Source organism: Lycorma delicatula, chromosome 3 (assembly GCF_047948215.1).
Source record: "Lycorma delicatula isolate Av1 chromosome 3, ASM4794821v1, whole genome shotgun sequence".
Taxonomy (NCBI): domain Eukaryota; kingdom Metazoa; phylum Arthropoda; class Insecta; order Hemiptera; family Fulgoridae; genus Lycorma; species Lycorma delicatula.
In genome coordinates, this window is record NC_134457.1 from 83287423 (window position 1) to 83315006 (window position 27584).

Genomic DNA, 27584 nt, shown 5'->3' on the forward strand with positions numbered 1-27584 from the left:
GTTTGGGCCGGATTTAAAAAAATTGAAATTTCAACACGAATTAGATAATGTTATTTTCCAATTTTACTTTCATTGAAAATGTTAGTAGACACGTCGCTCACATAAAAAAGAAATGTTTGCGAGATTAAGTAATTAAGGTTTATTATAATTTTTATAAATCCATGTGTGTGTGTGTGTGTGTGTATGTCAATAAACTAATAAAAATGATCTTCGTTAAATTGACATGCAATTTTTCATTGACTTGAATTGCGAACCACAATTTTTTTTAAATCTAAAATTTTTCAAACAGCTAATTTTTTACTTTATTTATAAAGTATAATCATTTAACTTAGTTTATTATTAAAAAAAAAACAAAAAAAACTACTTTTTATGCTGATATAAGTTTACTTAAACTTTTGCGTGTATTAAGTATATAATCGATCCAATTTAAAAAAATTAGTATGTTTGTTCCTGATTTTTATAAAAATTTTATAACGATTTCGTGATTACAAACTATAAATAAAAATGTGGATTATATAAAAAATAATGGTTATAAGGGTAGCGCTAAACATTTATATTAGCAGGGTACTATTTACTAGAATAAATATTTTTTTATTAATGCTTATTTAAGTAAAAAAAAAAAACCACTTCTCGTAAGGAAATAGGAAGTATATTTACGTACAATTGTTGTTTTTTTATTCATTATTTACTCCCCTCTAATATTGAATAAATATACAATATGTGTTTATTATTAATTGCGTTTTATTAAAAAAAAGTTTTTGTATGTAATTACAATTTATTATAATTTTTTTTATTAGAGATTAAATTTTTTATATTATAATGGATAAATGGCGAACTAATCTATGATTAAATTTTATTCTAGAAAAATTGTTGTGAAAAATATTATATCAAAATTTGATCTAAAGATTTACAAGGTTTTACTTGTTTTACTTTCTTGTGATTTTGTTTTGGCTGTGTGATTAATTAGAACTAGATTTTGTTTCACGAATGTACTTAATGCACGATAGAATATTGTATTGCTATTTTTATTATTATTTTATGTACTCTCCAGTTACATTAATATTATTTGTCGAAAGACACGAAGCTGTTATTAGTTAACCGTTCCGAGTCGCCTTGTGTATACATATATAAATTTCTCTTGTTTTGTGACATATTGTTACATGCTTATCTGTAACTATACTTAAGTCTATGCGCTGTAGTACAACGTTTATTACTGTAATAGTAATAATATTATTGTTTTATAAACCCTTGTTGCATTCTTAGCCGAACACTGACTGCATGTATTGCCTTCATGCTATGCTTATAATGCGGCTGTCATGCACGGGTTTTCTGTGTTTTTTTCTTTATTGTAACAAAAATAACGGTTATTAAAATATAATTATCTGGAAAGTCAGCGTGTTTATTTTTAATCGATTCCGCGTTATGTTTACACGCTAATAAGATAATATTTACAAATTATTTCTTAATAATCTGTTATTATTCTTTTCGTTTGTTCAAATTTATTAAAATGGAGGAATGAACATATAATAATATTTATTATTATGAACAGGTACGCTCATTGTTAAGATTTACGTTCCGTTTGTTTAAGTACTTTTAAAAGTTTGTTAATTTCCTATTAAGCATTTGTTATATATTACAAAGGCTGACCACCAGGAAATATTTTTTACTCCATATTTTAGTATTTAATTAACTTGAAGGTTTAGTCTGATTTAAAAATAAGTTCACGCTTTATGTTTCGTTATAACCGTTTTTTTTCTCAATATTTATTAATTGCTTAATATTTTTAAAAAAAATTTAGAGCATTAAAAGTATAAAAATTGTATATTTTTTAGATAAAAATGTTTGTATAGATACAGTTAGTAGATGATTTTTTTCAAAATCAGTATCTCAGCTGCGGCTGGAGGAGAATAGCGTAGTTTCTATTCGTTCCCTTCAAGGAGAAATTATTACACTGAATGCCGAGTAGTAAAACCAGGCGTACAATGTAACATCAAGGGGTAGCTGTGATATAGGCTTTACCGCAGACGCCGAATCTCTATCTTGGCGTCCCTTATACCCGTATTCTATCATTCTGTAGATGAAGGGTGCTAGTATACCCCAGACTAATTTTTTTTTTGTGTTGTTGCGTATATCTTTTAGTAATCTTTCCCCTTACTCGAGACTAAACTTCGGATTTACTTCTGTATCCAGAGATTTAAAATATGATTTTCTGTAGAAAATAGCAAGAAAAATTATTTTTATGTGTATATATACATAAATATATATATATATATATATATTTTTTTTTTTTTCTCTTCGATCAGTTGAGTAATTATTTTGTGTGAAAAGAGGCTTTGTTTCGAAAAATAAAACTATAAAACATTTACTCTGACTACTTTAATTTTTAAAACAATCTCAAAAATACACATTAAACATATTTATAAATTAATTTTTAAGTTTTCACTTTTAAAAGTCAGCAGAAAATTTAAATTAGAAATTTGTAGTTGTAATAAATTTGTCACCATGTTAGAAAGTAAAATCAGGTTTATTTATTTTTTTAAATTTTGTTTCGTGTATCTTTAAACATGAGTACTGCCTATATATTAAAAAAAATCCCTTTTGGCACGCCGGAAGGCAGAGGTAGATTTCACTGGGCCTAAGTAGGAGATAAAAAAATTTCCACCTTTAAGTTAAGAAAAACTTGCAGATTTACTCAATACGACAATCGTTGCATGTGAACAAAGTTTCACATGTTTAGCATACGACAAGCCCCATCTTCTTACAATCTCAGCAACATTTTGATCATCCCTTGCCGTAAGAGTTGGTTATAACAAAAATTATTTCTCACAAAAGTTTTAGGTAATGTTTAAGGGACTAACGATCACTTTAAACCGATTCGATACTGTGCCTATTAAGGGAAGTATGGTTCCCTTTTTTTCCACCCCCTGGGCCAACGGTTGGTGATATCAAAAACTTTACTTACATAGATTTTAGGCCCTTATCCAAAGAATAGTAGGAACCTTAAACGAATTCGATATTTTACTTAATAAGAAAGTTACAGCGATATTTTGTTATTTTTTTAAAGCCCCCCATTTCAACCCCCATGGTCCGATTTTGGCCGTTACCAAACTCGAACAAGATTTTGGGACGAGTTATTTTTAAGGAAAAATTTGAAAGCGATTGGCGCAAAATTACGGCAGTTATTGTGTCCACAAGAAAGTGAAATATATATATATATATATATATATATATATATATATATATATATATAAACTTTTGAGCTGACGGTAGTTTTGTGGTGTGAAACGCGAAGATATGTGGAAGTTTTCCAGAAGTCGAATCATGGTACCCCATTACAATAGGTAGCTTTCTTATGAAATCTACCTAAAAAGGCCATTTCGGAAAATGCAAAGGTGAAATTAAAATACAGTGAAATGATGTAAAGAAAACTATCACCATGTGTGAACTACGGTTCTCAAAGTGCTTGAATATTTATTATTATTATTATTATTATCTTTTTACCCGATATTTTTTACTAATTTTGTGGAATCTTCGAGCCAAAATAATGTAAGTATTGAATGTATTAGGTTATGTATCAATTACATTATAACGAACCAAAATAATACTGAGTAATCAAGAAATATAGAAAAATAATTTCCGTATTTGTTGATAATTTAATTTTTCATTCAAAAACGTTATCGTATAAATTCAACTGGAAATAATTATTTCAAGACATCAGAAAAATTTACTTCAGAAAATAAAAAAAATGTTGAAATCACTGACTTTCCTTGAGAACCTCCTCTTCTTTTTGTAGTCCTTTAAAAATATACATAACAAATAATTGCGTCAGTATGATTATTTAAAATTAATATTTCCACTTACTGCTTAATTTTTTCTTCCATGTTTTACGGTTCTTTAAAAAATAAAGTAAAAGGTAAAAAATTAATGTTTATTAATAAAATTGTGTTTGCTAATAGGATATACTTCCAATTTGCTTGACTATTAATCGCAGGTATTTGTATGTATTTGGCGTATTTTAACCGTCTGTACTTTTAAGTCGGCTATCTTCTTTTTAAAATTCGTTTTAACTATATAATATTTTTCTATTCTAAATTAAATGTATATACAATTGTGGTCGCAACGATTGTATTATGTTCCGACGAAAATAAGTTGTGACAGTAGTACTGAATAAATGTTATTGTTTTGTTGAGAGCCCGAATCGTTTTTCACACTATACACACAGTGAACAGTCGGTAATGTGTATGACCCCCCCATCGGAACTTCAGCGTATGAAGCCAAAATTATTTTTTTTTATATTGTTTAAAAAGTAATAATAAAAAAGAAAGGTCATTGAACAAGGACGTCTCCTACGTAGGTAAATATCTAAATATTCGTTATGGGTATGGGAGAGAGTTTATTGCTAATTAGTGTTTATTAACTTTGTGAACTCCATTTTTTGTTTCGTGTTTTTTATACTCTCTTTAAATTATTATAATAATATATAAAATATTTAATATAAATATGTAACCAATTTTATAATCCATTATCTTCAATTTAAAAAAAAAGTTTTTTGCAAGCATCTCTTAATTTAATAATTTATATTAGATTGAATCTAAGTTTTCATTAATTTTACTTTATTTAAATTAAAAAAAAAAAACATCATTTCAATAAACCAAAACTACACTTAAATATGAATATTATATATGAAAATTATATTCTTATTTTTTTTTTATTAATCGAAGTATCAAATTTTCTATCTTTCGCTTCTGTGTTCTTTCGATAACTAGAACGTCTGAATGAATTTCAACAAATCATTATAGAATACACTCCTGCATACTGCAAACATAAGTTTGTCACTACAAAAAAAAAATCAGTGTGTGGTTGAACCACGTTATCGCAAAATGCAGGTCTAGCCTCTTAACAGGTTTGTCACACTATCTTCTTTTGCATATACTGTCAGGGTATTTAATAGACCGGAAAAGCTAAACCATTTGTTACGACTAATTTCTTCTGTTCTATGATCACATAGCTTTAATATATACGAAGTCTATAAATAAAGTAATGAGACTAATTTTTCTGGCAGCCAAAGTGACAACACTGTAAAATTACCAGTAAACATATGGTTATTGGGTAAACATATAAACAGCCGATTTATATTAGGTATTAATATTTTTAATCTGTTGTTGCCTTGTGAGACGTAAACAAACTTTTCGTGAAACGAGTTTTCGTTGTGCGTTACAAAAACGAGTGATACTAATTATGGGCAACGTTTTGCAATCGAGTTTTGTGTTAGACTCTGTGAGAATGCTACTGAAACTTTTTCCGTACTAAATAGGGCATATGGGGATGAAGCTCTGTCAGGAGCTCAAGGTTTTCGGTAGTTTAAAGCATTTTCAGATGGCCGGGATTCAGTTACGGACGATCCACGTACTGGAAGACCGTTAATGACAAAAAGTGACGACAATGTTGAGCGAATCAGATTTGATACGGTACGACCGGCGATTAACTGTCGGAGTGATTGCAGAACAATTTAATTTGACCCGAACCACAGTCCAACAAATTTTGACAAACGAATTGGACATAAAAAAAGTTTGTGCAAAATTGGTCCCAAAAAACCTCACCGTTGAACAGAAAAATAACATGGTTTAAGTGTGCCGCGATCTTTTAGAGCGAATTGAAACCGATCCTGATTTTCTAAAAAATGTTATTACTGGTGATGAATCTTGGATATTTGAGTACGATTAAGAAACAAAACGTCAGTGCAAGGAAGGGACACACTTCAAACTCATCACGTCCCAAAAAAGCAAAAATTAAAACCATGCTAATTTATTTCATCGATAGTAGTTGCATTGCCCATAAAGAGTTTTTGCCTACAAAGCAGACTGTAAATCAATATGTTTACCGAGAAATTCTTGAGAGACTGCAGAAAAAAGTTGTCCGCGTGAGACCAGCCATCAAAGATAACTGGATGCTGCATCATGACAAAGCACCTTGTCACACTACACTCTCAATTAATGAGTTTTGGCAAAGAAAAACATTCCTGCAGTTTCTCAACCACTTTATTCAACTGACTTGAGTCCCTGCGAATTTGTCCTGTTCCCGACTTAAAAAAAAAAAAAACACCTCAAAGGGACAACATTTTGGAATACTAGAAAACATAAAAAGAAATGTAACCGACCATGTGAAGGATTTTCTCGTTTTTAAGTTTCAACACTGCTATGAAGAGTGGGAAACCCGTTTGAAGCGTTGCGTGGCTTCCCAATGGAACTATTTCGAAGGTGATGATAAGAGTCCATGTATAATTGGATTGTAAATGAGAAGTTTTTCTGAACCACTCTCATTACATTATTTACAGATCTCCTATTTTACGCACGCTAAATAGATCCGACATTCATGTAATTGTAAGTTGTTTTGTACCTTTTATCTATATTATATTGTTTTTTTCTTCAGTGTCATTTCCTTAGTCATTAGAATAAAATTTAATCTATTTTTCGAGATTGATTAACCGTTTTTAATTAGGAATGCCTCATTTTTTATTTTAAGATCTTTTGATTTGATTTAACATAGAAGTTATATCGAATCGTTTTTGTATCGGATTTTGTTTTATAAATTTATTTCATTTTAATACGACGTTCTTCGGCTCATGTGGTAGTGTAATAAAACTGTTTTTATGGCCTAACGTTTTGCCTTTTCATAAGTTTCAGGTATCCGTCGAAGCAGGGTGCATTTCATTATTATTTTTAATCCTTTATCAAATGTTATTATTTAGTTATTTAAACATTTCTGTCTTGTGCGTGACATAAAAAAAAATTGAATTGTAATATTTATGAAATTTTCTGTTGAACCGGTATAAATATTGTTGTTAAAAGTGTAGTGCATCGATTATCTCGCATCGCGTTAAAATAAAATGATGGCGACGTGAATTTATTTAGTAAATTTACATTTTGTTGAATTAATATAGCAAGTATGTTTTATAATTTTCAATAATATGCTATTATTTCAATGTATAATTCCATTTTAACTACGATTATGTTAATTAAAATGAGATAAATCTGTATCTCATTAATAAATAATTTTTGTATTAAGTAATCAAAAGCGTATATAGAATATAAGATAAATAGCCAATAAAAGTGGGAAAGCATACTATCAAAGTTTACTAATAACCGTCTTAGGATACAAAATGAGGGATTCGTAATGTTTTATCTGTTGAGATGGTTTTTCGGTATAGCGTTTAAAAAATTATACATAGGAATTAACATTATTTAGTAAGTGTTCAAATTATTACAGGAAATACAAACAGTCTCTAACTCTTTATGTTACTTAATCCTTTCAGTTTAAAGTCCGGTGGAGTTAAAATTTACATACATTAAAAAAAAAAAATTATTCTGTTCTAGAAAATAAAATCACCGCTTTTTTACTGTTTGAGAGTAATGTTTTATATTGCTTTATTAATATTAGGAAGTCGATTTACGATATATTCTTACTGATTTTATTTAAATTATTGCAGGCTCTATTAATTAAAATTAAATTACGGCTGTGTTAATTAATAAAGAGTAGATTATACCTTAATTACTTGTAACTTTTTTTATGGGATAATAGTTATTTATCTTAGTTACTTTTTAGCGAGTCTTCTGTAAGAGCTTGGCTATGTGCACGTTTAGAGTTCTTGAGTTTGAATCTCCTCATACAGTATTATAATATAATGACTATTTAGCGAGGAAACTGGCTTCGCTATATGTTTGACATTAAGTTAAATAATAATAATAAAATAGATTCTAAATATTTGAACCGTTGGATTAACGTAATAGTTTAATTTTTAATGGTAACTTCTTTTGTTTTCATTTTACGTCAAAAAAATAAATCCTATTAAAAATAATTCTCCACATAAATGTATACCTACAGTTGTTATCTTGTACCGGATGTTTAATGATAGCGAATTTTAGTTTACCTTACGGAAAATTCCGTAGGAGTTGCTAATTAAGCGTTTTTTTATTTTTAATTAATTTATATTAATTTTTTTATTTGAATTGAAAATTGTACCTTCATTTGATTATGGAATTTTATATAGGGCATTATTTATAATTTAAACTCTAATTACTAGAAAATAAAATGGTACCACTTTACCTAATAAACAGAGTGTGATGTGCTTATTGCATAAGGAACCTATGTAGTTGAACTAATGTTACAAATATATTTTAGATATATGTAACGTAGCCTTTTATAGACTGTTGCGTTAAAATTCATATTTATACGAAATATATATATATTTTTTTATTTTATTTATTTATTTATTTTTTGATCGGGTCGCTTTGCGTCAGTACATTACGAGTGATGTCTTCCGAAACAGGCGTTGAACTCGTAATGGTGGGGTACACTCGGTTCGTTGCACAACTGGACCTTCTTTCCCGGTCCGAATGACCTCTTTTCGTTGTATTTTATTTTTCTGTGTTTTATATAAAAAAAGGTTATTTAAAAAACGTGTATATAAAGAAAACTACATATATATATTTTTTTAAATTTTTTTCATAGCATTATATTAGTGTTAACAAAATACGAAGTACAAATCAGATTTGTTTTGTAAATATACGTACTATCCAATGATTTTTTTTAATGATACATTTAGTATTGTAAATCAACTCATGGAAGCATCCCTTATTTAAAATAAAAACCATACGATATAAAATCACGCACTTATTAATGCTTCCTTCGGATAGCAGTTGATATTAGGCTCCCTTCGTATATGAAGGTCCTGTGTATTAGGATTGTAAAAGTAGAATATTGGATTACTGGGAAATAAGTTTGAGGTTAGCCAACTGATAACATATTATTTTTCCTACAGAAATGAGAGCCCCAAATCCATGAGAACGGGCTCAGGGTTCATTGTGGGACATCCTTGATCGTTCCCTTCTACCATTATTAATACGTTGAGTAATGCTAACAAATCTTACTTTTGCTTGGTGTAGGATTTTATACGTTCAAAACTATTGATGTTAAAAAAAAATCGATAAACTAAATTAACTACTTTTCTTTTTCTTGTTTTCACAATAAAGGAAGTTTACTTCCTTTTCTTTATTTTCTTTTTTTCGTATAAAAGGTTAACTGCTTGTTTGGATAATATAAGATTCTTTACAATTAAGTTAATATACACTAATTTAACGAAAATATTTTTTCACTCCCTGAATTCGTTTGTGTACCGGTAATCGTTTTATTTTTATAAAGTCGGATTATAACTTATAAAAGCGGAAGTTGCTTACTTTTTGCTTAATGTTATTGATTTATCTTTTTTTTTGCATTAATTATGTTTTCGTGCGGTCTTAATTTTTGTAATTTTTTGCGTTACCTTTTTGTTTTTGTTAATATTTGGTAAAATATAGTTTATATATATTTATTATTTTTTTCGTGTAATTATTCTAATCTGAATGAATAACCTCCTTGAATTTTAAAATATTTTGTATAAGTGGTGTGAAACAATTATTTTGTTAATTTTTACTTTTCAATACTCAGATTTGAAGGTTAAGTAAAACTAAAGATTCAGAAATTAAAAGCGTTTTAATTATTACAAAATCTAGAATAAATTTCTTCTCTAAATGCCGTCTATACGTCAGAGGTTGGCCGTTATCATGGCGCCGGTTTGGAACAGATCGCCGCAGAACATTCACAAATTGCACAGCCGCTATAATCTTCCTGCACTTCGCCTTCTCGTTGGATTTTCCTACTTCATCTTACGTGGAATATTTTGTTCCCCGTACTGTGTAATCAAAATATAACTTTTTTGCTTTTAACCAAACCACAATTATCATAATTTCTGCTCGTTTGTTCATTCTTATCAAAATTTCACGTTCACAACCAGATCTGACCAAGACATTATTAAAATTATTTCATATAGCCTTAATTGTTTGTGTTCATGATCCGTACTTCCATTCCTTAAAGAAGAACAATGAAGACGAACCATATCACCGAACGAACGTTTAAATTGAAATTTATATCCCCGCTAAATAATACCCTTTTCATTTTAATGAAATTTACTTTCTTTCTCAATTTAAATTTAAATTCAGAACTAAAATTTAATGAAAAGAAAGAAACTATTTAAATTTAAATTTTCTAAAGTCGTGCTTAATTATAGAGATATAGTAGTTGTATACAATCTCTTCAATTTTTCAATATTATTTTCTTTTATACCGAGAGATATTGACGGGTTGTTTCAAGATTTGCATGAATTTATTCTTTCTGACGCTCATTATTAATACACATTCACTGCTACACTTGACTGATCAACCTCTGTAGATCTCCAATACACCCACTAAAATCAGTTTTCGTCGGCATATCGTATATTGTTAATATTAATCCCATTGGCTTTTTTATTTTTTTTCTGAGAATTTCCTCACTATACGGCGAAAAGAATCTGTGCTTAATATATACTCCTTTTTTACTTATCTTATGGTTTCTATTTCTTCAAATAATTTTTTATCACTGCGTATTATCCTCAGTAATATAATTTTATGAGAATAATTATTATTAAAATTGACAGCTAGATTAATTTCAGTATTTAAAAAAAAATATTAATTACGATCAATTATATATATATATATATATAGTTGACATGATTTCCCAAAACATTAACGATAACAATCTGTTTACATTAGATAGTTACGACTCTAATTATTTATTTGATTGCACTACTTTCTCAATAGAAATTTTTTGTGTCCATTTTCGAGGATTTCAAGATCCCATATAAGTCCTCTTGAATTAAAATCCTTTAGACTTACTTTTGGTAACGTTTATCTGCTTTTTTAATTTGTGGGCATTTTGCTATGTAGTTATGATTTTTTTTCGTTATTGTGTTTTTGGTTAACTATTGAAGTATATAGGTGATATACCTATAGTATTTATAAAATCGAAATTTGTGTACTTACTTTATCATTCGGTCGTTTACAATCTACCGTTATGAAATTTTCTATATAACATTATTTTAGCGATATCGAATAAGAGTATACTTATCGAAATACCTTAAAATTTCTTCTTTGATTTTAATTAAGATTTCCCACACTTTCTAAACGCCACAGGATAGTTATTTTATAAAGGAAATTGTTTAATTTTTTCACGTAGTCTACATAATACAATAAACAGATTTTTACTTATTTTCCTTGAATTAAAAGTTATATTTTTCGTGTTATTTGCAGATTTTTATACTGGATAATTTATTTTATCTTCTTCTTTTTCCATGTTCAATAAAAATACAAGAATTCTGTGCTTACCAGAATCAAAAGAAAAAATAAATTAAATTAGATGGTTATAAACTTTTAAATTGATAAAAATTTTTTATTTTTAGTATTAGTATTTTTTTTGGTATATAAATTTACATCCACTCCAACTCATAGGTTTAACCGCTATCAACATTGAACTAGTATTCGTTTATATTTTCTCCTAGTCTATTTAATTTTTAGTCTAGAATTAATTTCCGTATTTTGTTACATCTACGCTTACATCTTATTTGATTTAAAAACCGTTACTCGGTTTGTTTGTATTATTTTATTATAGATTTGTATCGATCTTGGCGATCTAATGTTTTCAGAAAGGCGTAAGGGAATCCGCATATTACGCTTTGAATGTAGCTTACGGCTTGTCGTTTGTGGGCAGTTGTCATTCTTAATAGAACGATAACGTATGTGGGTTTCTACTGTCAAAAGTTGTTTTACCTTGACGGCCGCGTACTATATAGATAAATATTTTAATCCGTCTGTTGTGAACCGGTTTCTTTTTCTTTGCAGAGACTGTACATCGTCACCTCGGGGTCGAATAAATGTAATGGAATGAAAAAGTGTGTTGGGCACCGTCACGGTCCGAGGAAACGCTGCTCTTTTTTTTATTAATGTTTTACCATCCATGTCGGCCGGCCCAGCATGTCTCTCGGAATCAAATCGGTCGGGCGCGTTGAATTAAAAGAATTTTTCACGTGCCGTATGTCTCCGGAACAATCTTTCCGGACTCGTAGCCTACTTAAGATCCTATAGGAATTTTTTGATCGGTGTCAATGATGTTTGATGTAGAAACACGATTCTATCAGATTCAGGTCGTCCTCCGCGTCATTATTTTTATTCGCGAGTTTATTTTAAGCGTTTGTAAATAATCGTGAGTAAAAACAATCGATTTCCGGGACGATTTATTTTTGTATATATTTTCCATTATCTTTTAGTGTAACGATGGCTGTGGACGATGGATATTATTACAAGAAAATTTGACAAATTAAACCTTATTTTTAACGTTTTAATTTTCCTAAAAAGAAAACATATTTCAAGAAATATTTTGCAAATAACTGAACCACTGCTTGGAAATTCGTACGGTAAGCGTTAATTGTTAATATTGTTAACCAACCATTAATTGTTAAAAAATTTAATAAAAATATAAATTAAGGGTTTTTATCAATTTCATAGGTGCCCGTTTTAGTTATTTTTAATTTGGAAACATAATCGTAAGAAAAGAGCAATTGATATGTTGTTATTCGTTTAAACCTATTATTGCTGAATCCTCCTTTATGAGGGATTATATTTTTTGTGGGGAGTTATATATTTATTATATCAGAAATTTTTGGAGGTTTTTAGGGTTGTATATTATTTTAATTCGTCTGTTTAAAAACTACTACGTAATTTTTTAATGATTACCAACACGAATCGCAAATAAAGACTGAAAAATGTAGAAAATTGTGTTACTCTGAGATTGCTTCTTTACGGATGCTATTTTATACTACTAGTTAAGGTTTTTAAGTAATTATTATTATTAAGACTTAGCGTTATTTCCTTAATTTAAAATATTTTGTACGGTCGTAGATAGTTATTATTATGGTATAAATAAAGTTTTATCTTTTTTTTAATAGTATATTAGTTTGTGCTTGAAAAAAATAATATTTACAAAATATATAACTTCGGAAGATGACTAGTTTTACCAAATACAATCAAAACGCTTTCTGCGATGTAAAAGAAAATTACATATAACCAAGAAGACCTTATCTATGCATCAAGCTTTTCTGTTATTATGTTATTTATTTAAACTTAAAGCCTATATAAAAATATTTTGGTTATTTAACCTTTGAAAGTTTCTCATGTGTTAACTTAAGAAAAATAGTATTCGTTCTTATTTTTTTGTAATTTTTCAACACATCTGGTCATATTTACTTGCGATTTGTGACATAACTTTTCAAGAGAATTGGAAAAAATAATACAGGATAAAATCGCATTTAGATGAAAAAGTTCTTATTAATATATAGAATTTCTTCCTTAGAAGCATCACTCAATTACATCAGTAATGATTTATATATTTTTAATAATATTTAGCATTATCATTTATAGTTTTTAAGAGTAATTTAAATGTAAATATTTTATACCTTTTCTTTTATTATCTTAAGGCCATTATGGTGAATCTGTAGGGATGGCTAAAGATGCAGATGCTAACTGTGAAGTTAGTTGGTAAATCGGATGTAATTCATGCTTATTATTATTATTATTACTATCGACTACCCTATATGCATTGAAATTTCGTTTTTAACCTTCATGTCTAGTTATAACTAGAGAAAATGTTAAGATTAGTTCATTTCTTATTGGTTTTTTTTTTATCGGCTAGAACTTTTACGGTTAATTTGTTTTTTGGGGTTCCTAACATTTTATAACATCTCTGCTGCAGATGCTCACTTGTTATTAAGAACTATCTTGTTTTTTCTGTTGCTTTTAAACGTCATTACTGACGTGTATGGTAAGAATTTTCTAGTTAGTAGTCGTAGTGGAGAGGCTAATAATACGTTTTCTCACAGCATTTTATTCATTTATTATTATTATTATTATTATTATTATTATTATTATTATTATTATTATTATTATTATTATTAATAATATACTTTTTTGTTTTATTTATTTTTTCTTTTTAAATTTAGAATCTCAAGCAAGTTTAAAATTACAGAAGACTAATTTTATATATATTACGCGTAGGCTACTATTACAGTTAACTGTTAACAAGGTTAAATTGTAATTCCTTCAGAAACTCTGTATTTCCTTTTTAATCCTTTCTATAAAATATTCATAACAAGTTTGGTAATATTATTATAAAACAGTGTAGTTTTTTTCTTTTTTTTATTAATTCATTACATTTTTTTATGTTTTGGCAATAAATAGAAATAAAAAAATATCAAATTTATGATGATATTTCTTGGAATTAGTTTTTAAATTTGGCATTTAAATTGCGGAACTTGAGGAAAATTGTAAGATTAAAATATTCATGACGTTTTTTAGAATTTGTTTTTTGTGAAAGATCTTTAAATCATCTTGGAAATAAAATCAAAATTATTATCAAATTGTATCCCCTTATAACGGACTGCAGTGCTGTAAAAGATAGAAAATTTTCCATAGCCCGATTTAAATACATTTTTACAAAAAATAAAAAAATAATACAAAAATTGAATTAGGTGTTTATTGTCTTGTCTTTTATCGATAACGTGTCTAATTTTGAGAAATATAATAAACAAATATTGAAGTCGCTCACCGGAATAAAAATGGGAAGCAGCAAGAGTTTATAAAAAATCTGATGCAGACACCACATGACTTCCATGTACCCCTATTAAATTATGTATCCCATTTTTTTCTTTTTTTTTACAATATACGTTAATTATTAATAAATAAATATGTTTGAATTAAAAAAAGAATTTAAAAAAAAATAGTTTACAATCAGAGGTTATAATTTTATATATATATATATATATATATATATATATATATAAATGCGTTCCTATATCATTCATCCGATTGCGATGAAACTTTGGTGAGTTCTTGTGCTCACGCCGTGAAGGTTTCTGAATTAGTTTGGACCCCCTAGGTGGCGCTGGGGTCGAGATTTTTCAGAAAATATATTTACGGTTCGATTTGGCTCATATTCAGAATATATATATATATATATATATATATATATATATATATATATATATATTAGTTACGTGGAAAAAAATATTGTTGCAAAAAATGGACCCGCTAGGTGGCTTTGGGGTCGAGATTTAGAAAAATTGTATTTATGGTCCGATTTGCCGTATTCAGAATATATATTAGTTACGTGAAAAGAAATATTTTTGCAAAAAATGGACCCGCTAGGTCACGTTGGGGTCGAGATATTTCGAAAAATTGCACTTCAGTACGATTTGACTCGCAGATTAAACATTAGTGAAAAGAAATATTTCTGAGAAAAATGGAAAAAGGGAAATAGTGAAAAGGGGAAATGGGAAGAAAAGAAGAAAGGAAGAAGGAAAATATTAAATTTTGTGAAGTTCCGTAATGTTCAGTTTAATAATTTTTTATCAAACTTTCATTTGTGTTCATATATATTTCATTAATATTCATTCATATATATTTCATTTAATATTTCATTAATTAAAATTTTATTTTCGGGTATAACTCTGGAGTCAATGAAAATAATTACTACTTATGATAGATCCTCAAAAATCTCTCAATGATGGCTGATTACTGATGTTAAGAAAAAATTCAAATGTTGTTGGATTTTGGCCTTTTTTTGGACACTTGGTCTAGTCGATTTCAATGAAAATAAGAGTTGCACAGCTAGATGTTACAACAATCCTAATTACAAAATTTAGTTGAAATCTGAAAACCGAAATTTTTCGCAATCACAATACTTTCTTTACTTCGTACAAGGAAGTAAAAACAATTTGTGGAAGAGGGAATGATATATTTTGAAAATTTAAAAATTACGCAAGAGTAAAATTTTAATTCCAATCCTTTGGAACGTCCTTTCAATCTCCCCCCACACTGTAAGATTTTTTTTTTGTAAATATAATAGAATATGTTCTCACAATAAAAATACTTCATTTTTATTTTCTTTACATTTTTTTATTAATTTCAGGATTTCATCTTTATTTATTTTTATTTCTTTTTGTAAGAATAGTTATTAGCCGATAGTGCAAAAGTATTGCGAAATTCAATAATTATGTTACTTGGTGGGAGTAAAATTATACATATCAGTCACCTTGTATATCCTTGCAAATGGTGGCGTAATTTGCGGTACATACCTCCTTACGTATACATAAATATACACACACACACGTATATATTTAATTATGTGTAACCTCTGCTTATAGACTCTAGGCAAGCAACATTTCAAGGAGAGAGTTAGAGTCGCGAGTTCATTGAGCCTTTCATTCATAACAAAATGTGTGTGTAATCTTTCCTCTTTATTTATAAGTAGAAAATATATGACTTTTAAAAATTAAATGACTTCATTTACATAATATATTTTTTGTGTGTGACGGTGAATATTTTTATTTTATTTAACAATACGTGTGCTCGTCTACGTCTTACAGGTATACTACTCCCAAGTACCTCTAAATGTAGTAATAATTATTAACATTAAAAGTAGTAATGTTATTCACTACATCGCTTATACTATGTGCAATAAAAATTTGTATCGATCCCACGAAGACTCCGGGACTAATTATATTTATTGTCTGGAAAGGGAAAAATATCTTGTTAATGTTAAGTTGTTATTTAACCATTCACTTAAACTCGTCTTACAGATTAACGTACTGTTTATGCGCATATATTTTATCGAAACAACAATATAAATGATATAAATAACGTCAGGTACTGTAGGTTTGCTGTTCCACTTTTAGAAAAAAAAATTCAGAATTTGCCTGAAGAATAAAAGAAATGCGTAAACATTTTGATTAAAGCTGTATTAACAGGTACGATATTATTAAATAAAAAAAAGAGAGTGGTATATCTTCTCTTTTATGTAAAAAAATATATAATATTCTCATATCATATATCTTCTCTTTTATGTAAAAAAATATATAATATTCTCATATCAAAGTAAGATATTTTTTTTTAAATATACCGTATTTGCATTAAAAAATAATATTATGTGAAATAATAATGATAATGCGAAGTTGAGAAATAATATGAAATTGGTTTAGAATAATTAAACGATTTTGGGGACCTTAATTAAAACAATTTTTATATTTTATCTGATTTGTAATATTTAATAACGCATTGTCAAAAATAATGCTGTTTTAAAAAAGGAAATTTTTAATAAATTAATTACTACTCTCTTATATGGCGAGATACTATGCTGATGAGTAACGCAAAAATTATATTGAATAACGTTTAACAAACTTTGTGCAATACTCGCAGATGTTTTTTTTTTTTTTTTTTTAATACTATGGAGATTAGACAGGAGTTAACTTTTGTATATATATATATACACACACACACAACGTTATTCATTTGATTTTTCGTATTATTTTTACTTCCTTGTGCGAAGTATTGTAATCACAAGAAATTTCGGTTTTCAGATTTTAACGGAAATATGCATTTTGACTATCCCTAAATCCATTTTGACTACTTTCGGCGTGACGTCTGTATATAGGTACGTACATATGTATCTCGTATAACTCAAAAACATGTAGTTGTTCACCTTCCCTTTTGATTGCAAACGACTGGACCAAAAATATCCACAAAAAAAGCCCAAAATCCAATAAAATATGGATTTGGCATTATGAAACAATCTAAATAATAATTCAGTAATAAAAAAAAGAAAAAATCAGAAGTTGTTAGTGAAATAAAATTTGATGTACTTTTCATTAAAAAAAAAATGTGTATATGTAATTTAATAGGCGTACAAGGAAGTCGTGTGCAGTCCACACAGATTTCTTTATATCCGAATTCAAATTTCAAATTATCCTCAATATATACACGTGTTTGTAACTTACTTAAAAAAAGCTCTTTTTTTTTCTTTTTGTAGAAAATATCGTCTAACCTGTTTGTTTATTTACTTAAGTTTTTCACCGTTCATTATTTATAAATAAATACGGTTTATGTTAACAAAATTAAAAAATATTCTTGTAAGTAGTTCCATTTGCCCGTTAATTCAGTTAATTAATTAGTTTGATTCAGTTTTCCATTGCTTTTTCTATATTCATTTTTCAATCTGAAAGTATTTTGCGTATCAGTTATTTACGTCTTATATTCTAGTTTTTCCCTTAAAGATTTTACTTTTTATGTATATATACACATATTATCATTTAATTTACATTATATATATATATATATATATATATATATATACACGAGTATATATAAAATGGAATATAGAATTAATGCTATAAGGTATGATTTACCAAATTAGGATTCATTTTTTGAGTATTCTACTACAAACTTGCCTTTTCGTTAATCTACTTTATAATTTGGAACTGTATATATATGTGTCAATATTATCATTCGTTCGTAATACGACGTTTCAAAAGGCCCGTTTATTTTCTTGCTTTTCTACGTCTGTCACTTTCTTTTTCACTTAATCTTTCACTCTTGTACGGTTTGAATTTATTTCTTATTCCAGGAGAGGTTTTTCGGTCTCTTCTGAATCGTTCTATTTGTTTTTTGATAATCAAAATCATCGTATTGTAATTTTATTTCCTATATAATAATAAAAAAAGATTTTAAGAAAGGTAAAACAAATAATACTGTGTAAATTTATACAGTAAGTGTAGATTGTATTTTTTATGTGAAATTAAGAAACCGTTTGTTTGGTTTCGTTAATTTATGATAGTTCTTTTTGTATAAAGTTACGGTAGTGTTAAGTAATAAATCGCGTTGGATTGCGGAAGCTAAAATTCAAGTCGGATACACTGAAAAACTCCTCCGCGGTTTCAGGTCACATTTTTCTTTTTCTTTTAAGATCACATAAAATTATAAAAGAAAATTCTGTAGATTTTTTGAAGTTCATTTTTTTAGCTTATACTTTTATTAAATAAGCGAATGCGAATCTAAAATGTTTGGTTTTCTAGCGACAATAATTTAATTAAGTAAATTAATTTAACGTACGGGATTCTCTTTGTTTATTTACTTAATTTATCTTCTAACATTTTATTTTATTTTATTTAATTAGTTTTATGCTAATAGCACATCGTTCCTTTATGTTTCAGGTAGGACATGAGAAGTCAATTAATTGTAACCGTTTGCATAGGAACAAATTAGCACTGGCATTAGAAAGTAATGCTAAGGATGGTTGTAAGTTGTTTCTTAAGATTTTGTTATATTTCTATTAGTTAATTTTTACATCACTTTTATTGTACAATGTTTATTTCTAATTAGTTATATTTATTTATGTAACTTGTTCTAATTTGTATATTTCTATATCATATATCATTTAATTTGTTGATCATTTAAATATGTATATATATTTTAATTTGATAATTTTTAGTTTTTTTTTTAATTATTTGAAATTAATTTTTTTTCGTTATTAATAATTAAACTTTTCAAGAATTTGTAATTTTTTTTTGGAAAAATTGTTCGGATATATTAATTTAATCGAGATTTTTATTTCAGTTTTCTTTAGTGATCGATAATGTTTCTTTTCATTATATTTCGGTTAACATGAATTATTGATATGTAGCCTATATTTATGTTGGTGGATGTAATGAGTCTTTTCTTTTACCGAAAGATTATTATTGATCACTTAATGATAACACATCATTTTTCAACAGAAAACGGTTCATTAATTTGTTGCTTACGAATATTAACAGATTTTCTTCGATCGGAGAAAATACGGCAAATTGCTTTCGTAAACGAATGAAGCGCTGTCACTTTTACAGCCGAGAATCGTTAAATTTCTTTGGTCTTAGCATACGACGTATATTCGGCTCAAAAGACAACGAGATCGCGCTTCACTCCTCGCTTTTCCTAACACTTGGCCTGGGGAATTCTTGTTATACTTTGAAATGGCACTGCCGTTTTTGGAACTGTCAGTATCTACCTCGTGTCAGAAAGCCTATGAACACTCAGGTTAGGGCATTAAAATATCTACATACTTAATTGTACCGTCTAAGATGTTTTACAAATACGTCAATTGTTTGAAAACTGTCATGATTCATACGTATAATATTGGTGTTTTTTGTGTTAAAAGTTTTTGACTTTTACGGTTGGTATTTATTAGCGCATTTTTTGGTGCATGTTCCAACAATGATTGTATGTAGTCTGTTGATAAGGTTTGTTTTCAATTTTGTGTTCTTTGAAGGCCATATTTTTACAGATGAACCCCTTTCTTACATTTCAGTCGCAAGAATATGACGGTGCCCGCCATCTTGTTTAAAGTTGTGTACTTCATGTTTGAAATGATCTTATTTTGATTATCGAGGTGTTGTATTGTCTTTTGTAATAATTTTTCTTTGGATAATGTTTCAAAATGCCATTTCTCATAATATATTTAATTTCATGAAGAAATTAGGTGTCTTATTTATTGGTTTTTTGGTCATCACTCTTTGAACAGCCCAATTTTCCTTCCTTTTTCCTTTTTAGCCTCTGGGAATTATCGTCAGATATTACTTCAGAGGATGAATGAGGATTATATGTACGAGTGTAAGTGAAGTGTAGTCTCGTACAGTCTCAGGTCCACCATTTCTGAGATTTGTGGTTAATTGAAACTCAACCACCAAAGAACACCGGTATCCACAATCTAGTATTCAAATCCGTGTAAAAGTAACTGCCTTTACTAGGACTTGAATGCTTGAACTCTCGACTTCCAAATCAGTTGATTTTGCGAAGACGCGTTCACCACTAGACCAACCCGGTGGGTTTGAAAAGCCCAACCTAGTTTCAGTAGAACTGGCAGAATGAGTCTCTCCTTACTCTGATCAAATTAAGCCCGTTTATTAACTTAAAATATTACATTTCCTCTCTACAAAAATATATTGTATTTTTTTTAATTTAGTCATCTTTGTTAACAGAATTGATTCCTTTAACTTTGTAACTACATAGTTATTTTAAGACCGCTACGTAATTAGATATTCTAATGTAAAATTATAATCCATAACACCATTCCGTAAGTTTACAGTTCAAAATGAATTATCGATTGTGTTTTAAATTGTTTACTTTTTTGTTATTTTTTCCAAAGTATCTTATTTTCTGAAGTGGAATGCGACTTCTTGAACTTTGAATTTTTAAAAAAAATTTTTTTCTTATGTCTTATTAAGAATTTACTTAATATCCGTGGTGTAACATCAGATAAATAGTTGTATATATTTAGATACTGTCAGTTCAAATTTCAGCAGTTTTTGTCTTTAGTAAAACGATCAAGATAAGTGTCAATTAATCTATCAAACTATCTCAGACATTATACGTCGGGTTATTGCCGATAAAAGTCAAGCGATCATCAGAATTTTTTTCTCTTTGATGTCGTTTTTATTTTTTCTGTATTAGTTTTATCGGGGGATTCCTGTTTTTGTCGTCTCCTGTCGTATATATTTCCGTTAATCGTCTCTTACTGCTTCCTCGATGTGGAGATGGCTGGGCCATAATTTGTCTGCGTTATTCTATTTAATAGGTCTGTAAATGTTCAATGGAGCTTAAATAAAGATTCGTCGTCTGCATTCAAATACACCGGACCACATCCAATTCTTAGCGCCCGACCGACTGACTGACGGCAGTCTAATTTAAGAGCAGACCTACCTGTAAATATATCTTCCGATTTTTTTTTAATTAATCTTTTGCTGTCATTGTTTTTTTAAATCTTTTATAGAATCATAAATATCGTTAATTGTAAATTTTATTATTTTTAAATTATTTTATGTACTTGTTTTATTATATTTATTGGTGGTTGTTTCCGTACACTTTCATCGGTAAAATTAATTATTTCCTGTTAATTTTTTTCTCGTTTGAAATAGTTTTTAATTATTTTTATTAAATATGTAACACAAGATTGTTGCGTTAAAACGAAGTTTCGTATAACATATTATATTTGTATGGAAAGAAAAAAGCATTCTTATAGAAGCATTAACTATAGTAGAGTACTACGTCTCGGTACTATCGTTGCTAGTACTCTAAAATAATTTGACACAAATAAATATCTATTTACTCGTGTATTAAAAAAAAACAAAAAAAAAAAACAGAATAATATTTCCTTGTAGATACGCAATTTTTAAAGAATATTATTAAATAAACTTTTAGTGGAATTGATTATAAAACGTTAAAATTGAGTTTTAATATTTTTGAATCTTACTGAAAATGATAATCTGTAGTTACCGGTGCGAATATTTCTCATATTAAATACGGATCTTTCATTTCTCAATCCGAACCGTGTTTTCATTACAAAGATCAGTTCTCACGTGTTACGTAAAATTATTTTTTTGTCAATGATATAAGAGCATATTTACGCAGATGATCCGATACTAGTCACAAATTACACCTGAAAATTCTACAGATATGCTACGAATGAAAACATTATTCCAAGCGTATTAGGGTAAATGAGAAACTGTTTCCCCTCGTCATTAATCGTTCAGCAGAAATGTACGATGTCGTGATGTCAACAATCACCGATGAAAATCAACACGCAAGTCGATCGGACAAGCCATTCTAAGTGACATCTTTGTTTCACTGCAGGGTCTACATAATAGCATAATTACTCTTAGAGAAAGCAACTGTAAATGATAATGCCCTTAATGATGTTTAATGTATTAAGATCTGAAGCGACTCCGTTTAGAATTACTGATGTTCGGTAGAATTATGCCCTCTCTCTGTTTATTAACGTCAATAAAAATAGGATAAAAAATTTTTTATCTTTAAATTATATGTCACAGTCGTGAATAAAATTTCCTTAATTATAATGTAGTGCCGAAAACTTTATCTTAGAAACGTTTTCATTTTCATCCGACGTTTAATTTTGCAAAACGTGCAAAAAATCTTTTCTTCGTAAAAGTTTCTGTCTTTTCTTTTAAATGATTTATTTTTAATTCTGTCGATCCGTAAGATCCACAGTAAAAATTAAACGTTACGAATGGTAATTTTATCGAAACTTCTTATATTATGATCATTCTTCAAAATTATTATTATAAATAGGTTTGAGGGCTGTAAATTTTGATGGTGTAAAACAGCAAATTATACTTTTCTCTTTTGAATCTCAGTGTATATGCGAAATTAAATATAACTTCACGTTGTGGATTAATGTAATAAATATTTCGTTAAAATAAAACATAGTTCAAAGGATACTTTACATAAAATAGACGCTGCACAATCGTTTGCTATTTCTTTTAAGAATTAGATTACAATTAATAGGAATTAGTTTATTTTATTAAATTTCTCTTAAGCAATATTTACTGACTGTTTAACACCAGCACAATAGTTATTCCCCTTTCAAATAGCGAATTCAATTATTTTTATAAAATTATTATATCCGTTTAATTTTTATATACAATAATTATTACAATTTTTTTCTCATTTACTCGTTTTTAGAAGTTAAATTTTATTTCACGAAAATAAGTATAAGATATTATATTATTTGTATTTTATATAGCGATCTGAAACGAGATATATTTCAAGAGTTAACGTCTTTACTGATATTTTTAACCGAGGGGGCAGTAACGTCAATGATAGGTTAACATCACAAGAGAAGAACATTGTCCTCATCAGCACTTGAACACTTGGCACAATCTTTAGTTCTTAAATATACATATATATGTATTAATATATTTATAAAACTAAAACTAACTGTATTGCTTCTTTTTAATTTTTATTTCGTTCGGTTAATTGTGGACGCTTTCATCTATGGTGATGAATTTTTTTCACGGTGAAACAATTTAAGTGAACTAATGTTCGTATATTGTGCAGTGATTTAAATCTTGTTTTTGTTATTATTATATAAAATTGCACCCTTTTTAGACTATATATTGGCCTTCATACAGTTTTACGCCTCTAAAAGTAATTAATTTTCGTAACGATTAACGAAATTATAGTTTAGTTTAATCTTATTTATATTTACAATTAATAATTCTATTTACAATTCTGAACATACGAGATCTATTCTGAGTTCATAACTATTAACCGCTTTGAAGTTCACTTTATCCGTCGATGTATTGTGTTCATTTTTATTTGGCATGGGTACTTTGCATCTGTTGCGTACGATAACTTTGCTTTTTCATTGTATACTTAGATTAATCTATTACATCGATTACGGGAGTTGAGATTTTAAAGTTTTATGAAAAAAGGAATATTCGTATGTTTCCTTCTGGTAGGTTTTTGGCGTACGGTTGCTTGAAGAAAGGAAATAACACGGTTGTACTACCCGGCTCAAGTCGCTTACGAAAACGATAATACCGTTTCCAAAAATGACAAGGATCCTATCCCGAGTTACTTTGGAAAGCGAGTGAGTGAGTGAGTTCATTAAGCTAAATATGCTGTAACGTAACAATATGCCAAGCTCTCCAAAATGGTAATGTTACTCACGCCTGAAGTAACATTTTCGTTCTGTTCATCTCGAGGATATGCTGTATAATAAAGATAATTACGCTCAGAAAAAGCGACCCTTTCTAGTGCTACTTGTATCTCAGATGTTTTCTCTACCATTGCATTTATAATAAAAAAAAAAAAAAAAATGGTATAGTTTCTCTAATCCGACAGAATAATGTATCGGATTTAAATACATAAGTATTATATAGTTTTTTATAAATAAAATAAGAGAAAAACCGCGGAAACTTGGAATCGGAACTGTTTACGTAGTGTACATGACTCAAATCAAGTGATATATAATGGACTTTATTACACAGTAAAATTATGGAACGCAATTTAAGATGAAAAATCCTTCTAACATTGAATAAGGTGTTCATAATTTTGAAGTGGAACGGGCATCTTAAAAAATGAAAAGATATCATCGGTCGAAGAATGTATAGGAATTATAGCGGACGTAAAAGAGAGTGATGACGTACTGTTGAAGCGATTTGTTAGACTACGGAGAGTAGAGGTTTTATTGATAACATTTAACAAACGTAGATGGCTGTTGGATTATTATAAACGATTACCGATTTAACAACCGCAAAAATACTGTGATTCTTGTATTAGATTTTGTTTATTACATAAAGATATGTAAAACTGGATTTGAATACTAGATCGTGGATACCGGTGTTCTTTGGTAGTTGGGTTTCAATTAACTACACATCTCAGAAATGGTCGACCTGAGACTTTACAAGACTATATTTCACTTACACTCATACATATCATCCTCTTTAGCCTGGGAATCTTGTTAGCCGGTAATCACCGTCAGGTGATTCCCGTAGGCTAAACAAGAAAAAACTGGATTAATTACTCTTTCCGTCATTTTGTAAGCGCTAATATTATTTTCAGTCTTCTGTCCCGTAATAAATATGTAGTATGCACGCTTTTTTTAATTATAATAATTTTATAGTTTTTATGCTAAAACTACGTTTTTTATGCGGTTTAAATATTTTGGTCATATTCTTTCTTAACGTTTTGAAATTTTGCAAGAAATTATTTTCTAAAGCACGTTAATTATAATTGTTATTCTGTTCAATCAGATGGTATCGTAATATGATCTCTGTTTTCTTGAGACGGTTTATTTGCGGATTCCTAAACAGATCGTTATTAGCCTAACAGTGCTAAATATAGTACATTACGTGCTATTTTTATAAACGTGTTATGATCAGAATGATCACTAAATGAGTTAGGTATACAAAGAATATAGTGGGCGATATTTTTTCACCTTCTCTCCTTGTTACAGGATTTTTTCCGTCATTCGAGTTAATTAATTCGGAAATTATGTACTCGTAATAATTAAACTGATTTCTTTTGGAACACATTCTGATATTTGTTATAATATTTATTAATTAATTTAGGACAATAAATTTTTATACTAATGATGTATTTTACATTTCATGATGCGTTATATTTTGTTTTTATTCTTTAATTATTTTTAACTTTTTAAAAATTGAAAAAAAAAAACACGTAATGAAGAACCGATTAAAAATCTGCCGGACTTTAATTTATTACGGAAATTATATTTTTTTTGTTTTTTTTTTTCAAATGGTCTTAAAATTAATTAACAATATAAGCTATGGTGGCTGGTAGACGCATTTTACATCACCACTCAGATTACTACTGTTTGAAATAAGTAATGTGTAATGTACTGGTGTACAGCTTACTTTCACTTCATGGAAAAAATAGAAAGCAAAAAGAATGTCGGACAATTATTTTGTAGTTAGTATTAATTGTTTCATGAAATAAATGCGTCTCGACTAATTTTTGTGAAGATTTATAATAAATATAAATGTTAATCTTTTATTTTCAGCTAGCTTACTTTTATTAAAGCGTATTTTCAAATTTTACGATAATTTTAAAAAACGTATCCATTAATTTGTTTAGATTTTATTTTAAATAATAGTGATTTATGATATATATTTTGTCAAATAGTTTCAAAAAATGTATATTTTCTAGTAATTACTGAACTACCCAGTTTAAATCGGCTTCGTTATTGATCTTTAAACATTATTTTAAGGGGTCCCGGTCGAAACAGTTTGTTTTTTTATGATTTTTTTTGTTTTTAATTAATCCTTATATTTTCCCCATTACAAAAAAAATAATAAGCTTAATATATTGGTATTAAACATTATTTGTGTTAAAAATATTTATAAACGTTATGCGTCATGGTTTATACTTAAATAAACTGTTCCACATAGGGTGCTCAACTCTAAAATAGCGGTGAACATATTTGTAAGACAACGTAGTACAGCTAGGAGACTGTCCAAAAAGAAACTGGAAGAATATAATAAAATTTTCTGTTTCGTTGTAAATTTTAATTTATCTAAAAGGCTTTAGTATCGTCAAACATTATTTCTCTTATTTTTGTAATTTTATTTAGTGCACCTTAAGTTTAAACAAATTAATTCTTTTTCTGGGCTCCTTAACATATTGTCAACATGGAAATTTGCAATCAACGGCGTCTATTTTATTGTGTAACTTTCAATAAAATACCTTTGTTAAACTATGAAAACTGTTTTATACATTGTATGTAAAAACATACATTAATTCTTAGTGAAGAATTATTTATTTTGAAATATTTCGTAAACGCTGTCTTTAAATTTTATAAATTTAATTTCTTCATTATTTTTAATCGAAATTCTATTCCAAACCTACTCGTTTTTTATACGTGCATTTTCTAACATAAGTAAATTTAATCAGTTTTGATATAATTCATGTCTTTCGGTTATTAATCGCTCATTATTTTATTTAGACTGCCGCAGTCTTCGACAAAAAGAACTTAAAGAACTCGCAAGCGATATCTAGCTGAAATCGATGTACACATATAATTCTATAAAAACGTGAATCCTTAGTGCCAACATAAAGTAAGTTTAATCGTGTATTCTCGTATTGTGTACACGTCGATGCATCTTGTGATTTTGTAACATCTTGTATTGTACCCATCAAATTTTTTGCTGTACACCACGGTCTTAACCAGTCTGTGATGCATGGAAAGATCTTTTTTTCTTTGTTTAGCCTCCGAGAATCACCGTCAGGACTACTTCAGAGGATGAATGAGGATGATAAGTATGAGTGTAAGTGAAGTGTAGTCTTGTACAGTCTCAGGTCGACCGTTCCTGATATTGTGATTAGTTGAAACCCAACCGCCAAAGAACACCAGTATCCATGATCTAGTATTCAAATCCCTATAAAAGTAACTGCCTTTACTAGGACTTGAACGTTGGAACTCTCGACTTGGAAGTCAGCTGATTTGCGAAGACGCATTCACTACTATACCATCTGGTAGGTTGCATGGAAATATCTAAC

General features: G+C 28.4%; 1 protein-coding gene across 5 annotated transcripts in view; it reads left to right on the forward strand.

Annotated features, from left to right (window-relative positions):
- Nucleotides 1–27584, forward strand: part of LOC142321750 (protein spitz-like) — a 429978-nt gene that overhangs the window by 290989 nt on the left and 111405 nt on the right. For 3 of the 5 annotated variants that reach the window (XM_075360092.1, XM_075360093.1, XM_075360095.1), the window contains exon 2: nucleotides 18944–19028. The exons of the other annotated variants lie outside the window; for them this stretch is intronic. The gene's annotated coding sequence lies outside the window, so the exon portion shown is untranslated. The remainder of the gene's footprint in view (nucleotides 1–18943; nucleotides 19029–27584) is intronic. 5 annotated transcript variants of the gene reach the window in all.